At 46.4% G+C, this 3,772-nt stretch overlaps 1 pseudogene; it reads left to right on the forward strand.

Moving 5' to 3' along the window:
- The first annotated feature begins 2,101 nt into the window (after positions 1–2,101).
- Positions 2,102–2,951, forward strand: LOC103256092 (annotated as a pseudogene).
- Positions 2,952–3,772: the final 821 nt, after the last annotated feature.

Below are 3,772 nucleotides of genomic sequence, written 5' to 3' on the forward strand. Positions count from 1 at the left end.
CACTCACCTCAGCCTCCCAAAGGCACGGGATTACAGGCTGAGCCACTGAGCCCGGCAAAACAACTATCTTCTACAGCTACTGAAATCTCAATTCTATACCATGTTTTTATCTCTCATGGGAGAATAAATGAGAATAGGAATGGTGTATGTGCCCAAATCAGTCAGGAATTAGGACCTCATTTGGTTCCTTTACCATGTTCACCACTGGGAGCCAGTGCATTTTACCCAAAACAATTCATTTCTTGAGGACCTTGCAAGCTGCAAAATGCAAGAGTTCCTGGAGCAGGCAGCTCTGGGCTTTCAGTTGGATCAAGACACTGTCATACTCGGGAGGGGGTGGGGGACGACCCACTCTAAATTTCACCGTCGCTGAAGTAGAGAATAAAGATCTTTCTCATATTTATAACCACTGTACAAATTTCTCAAACCAAAGTTAATATCTATCTAAGGGAAAAAAGGACATATGAAAAAATGCAAAACTGGAGTGTTTGTCTAAAAACACTGGTCAGCTTTTTCTCTTCTTCATTGCAATATAAATCTGGAACCCATTTCAGACACTGAAGACTCATAGGCCAGACGTGGTGGCTCACATCTATAACCCCAGCACTTTGGGAGACCGATGCAAGAAGACTGACTGAGTCCGGGGTTCAAGACCAACCTGGGCAACTTGGCAAGACTTTGTCTCTACAATAAATAAATTTTAAAAAGTTAAACAAGCCAGGCTCGGTGGCTCAGCCTGTAATCCTGCACCTTTGGGAGGCTGAGGTGAGTGGATTGCCTGAGCACGTGGGTTCGAGACCCACCTGGGCAACTTGGTGAGACCTCATCTCTACAATGAATCAAAAATTAGCTAGGTGTGGTAGCGCGTGCCTGTAGTTCCAGCTACTCAGAAGGCTGAGGTGGAAGGATTGCCGGAGCCCAGCAGGTCAATGCTGCGGTGGCTGGGAGTGGCCACTGCACTCCAGTCTGGGCAACAGAGTGAGACTCCAACTCAAAAAAAAAAAAAAGTTAAACAGACTTTGTAGCATGTGCCTGTAGTTCAAGCTACCTGGAAGGCTGAGGTAGAAGGATTGCCTGAGCTCAGCAGGTCAAGGCTGCAGTGGCCACTAAGTGTGCCGATGAACTCCAGCCTGGGCGACAGGGAGGGAGGGAGGAATTGAAGACAAGGCTGGGCGCACTGGTTCACACCTAACATTCTAGCACTTTGAGAGGCCGAGGTGAGAGAATTGCCTGAGCCCACAGGTTCAAGACCAGCCAGGGCAACTTGGTGAGACCTCATCTCTACAATAAATCAAAAATGAGCCAGGCGTGGTAGCCACATCTGTAGTTCTGGTTACTTGGAAGGCTGAGGCAGAAGGATCACCTGAACCCAGCAGGTCGAGGCTGCAGTGGCGGTGAACATGCTACTGCACTCCAGCCTGGGCGACAGAGTAAGACTCCAACTCAAAAAAAAAGAAAGAAAGAAAGAAATTGAAGACATTTGACTTCCTCCTACACACGCTACAATATCCACTGATTAATACTCACACACAAAGACCTGGATATACTTATGCATATACACTACCCAAACAATCCTACACACACAAAATTAGTAATACAACCACCTGAACTTCCTTCTGACACTTAACCACACAAATACACTGAAAGATATTTACCACATACAGATTACGGTGTATTTGTTACCAACATCTACACCAGAATGGTATCTATCGATCCTGTTTGAACATTAAGTCCGTGACCGCTTTTTATGGCAACACTAAGCGCCAGAGGACCTACTACACATCTATCATGTACTGTTAGGCACTGTTACCGGCCTTGATCACTTAATCGACAGTAAAATACTAATCTTAATTAACAGATGAGGAAGCTGAGGTTCAGAAAGTTTAAGAAGTGAGTTTCTGACCCCTGTGGAGGGACTCATTTCATTTCGGTTTTCTGATATGTTCACACCTTTTCTTTCCCCTGTAACCACTAGGCCAGCAGGGATCACATCTTGAGATCATATTTTTCTAAGATCTTCCACCGAGAGAATCTTAAGTCTTAAAATTAAGCCTTTGCCTTTTTCACAGCTCTTTAACTTTTCCTTCTCCTTCTCAATAACATGAGTGTGGATCCATTGTGTCCCCAAAGTCTGCTTTGCTCTGAAACATCCGACTCTACAGACTCTTCACCAATGCCTGTGATTTGTGGGCCTGAAGAAAATTATCCAACCTTGCCAATGTCTTCCGCCAAGATGCCCCACACAGACACTGGACAGTCCTGACTCTTCCACCAGTCCCAAAGTCAAACTACCCGCTTGCGGAGAGAGAAGCCCAGGGAAGAAGGAGGCGGATACAGTCCCGGTCAAGAAGCAGAAGACCAGAACCGTGTTCACTTCCGCCCAGCTGTGTGTCCTCAATGACAGATTTCAGAGGCAGAAGTACCTCAGCCTCCAGCAGATGCAAGAACTCTCGAGCATTCTGAACCTCAGCTACAAACAGGTGAAGACCTGGTTCCAGAACCAGAGAATGAAGTCTAAGAGGTGGCAGAAAAGCAACTGGCCAAAGAACAGCTACAGTGTGGCCCAGGTCTCAGCACACACCTACCCGGGTCTCTACTCTCCCTACCACCAGGGATGCCTGGTGAACACATCCGGGAACCTTCCCGGGTGGAACAACCAGACCTGGAACAGCCAGTCCTGGAGTAGCCACACCTGGAACAGTCAGACCTGGTGCCCACCAGCCTGGAACAGTCACACCTGGAGCAGCCCCTTCCATAATTCTGGAGAGGAATCCTTGCAGGCCGCCATGCAGTTCCAGCAGAATTCACTAGCCAGTGACTTGGAAGCCACCTTGGAAATGGCTGGAGAAAGTCACAGCATCCTACAGCAGGCCACTAAGTGTTTTAACACCCCACAGACCATGTATTTATTCCATAGTTACTTTATGGACATGCAGCCTGAAGATCTATGAAGGCGGGTGGGTATTTTACTCCATTTCTGGGCAGTGGCTGAATTCTCCCTCGTTCCTCCTCCCTCCTTCCCTCCCTCGTAGGTTTTCTTGTTTTAGAGTCATGTGTTGTTTTAGTATCCTGGTTCTCATTCTGCCTATTGTGTCAATTTGGGGGGTGGTGTATGACTGGAACCTAATCAAAGAGGTTTCAATGACCTTGGCTGCTATGGACAACAGCATAGGTGCTGTCTCTGGCCGCAGATCGTAGATAATAGGTAGAATAGTAGTCTGGACTTGATATCTTTAGGAGTTAGAATCTAACCTCAAGAAGAGGAAGTGTAAGTACAGAGATAAAGGAGCACCCTGTTTTCTGGGATGGGGAGGCTTTACACTAACAAATTCAGTTCAGGTGAAGGGTTTTAAGCTGTAATGCACTTTGATTTCCTCAGCCCCTTTTGGGTAGAGTACTGTAAACCCGGATTTGTTCATGACACTCATATTTGTAGAAAGATACTTTGTATTTTGCAACATCATGATGACATCAGTGCCAGTTTTGCTGGTTTAAGTACAAATGAATAAAATAACCCTTTTAGCTCTAAAAAAAAAAAAAAAGAAGTGAGTTTCTAAGTGGGCTAAATTCAAAATTCATACCTAACTAACACACAAAGCCCATGCTCTCTCCACACACCCTCCGAAAAAGCTTATTAAAAACACAAACAAGCCGGGCTTGGTGGCTCAGCCTGTAATCCTGCGCCTTTGGGAGGCTGAGGTGAGTGGACTGCCTGAGCCCATGGGTTCGAGACCCGCCTGGGCAGCGAGATCTCATCTCTACAATAAATCAA

The sequence above is a fragment of the Carlito syrichta genome, unplaced genomic scaffold (assembly GCF_000164805.1).
Source record: "Carlito syrichta isolate Samal-C Ts95f unplaced genomic scaffold, Tarsius_syrichta-2.0.1 Scaffold288919, whole genome shotgun sequence".
NCBI lineage: Eukaryota > Metazoa > Chordata > Mammalia > Primates > Tarsiidae > Carlito > Carlito syrichta.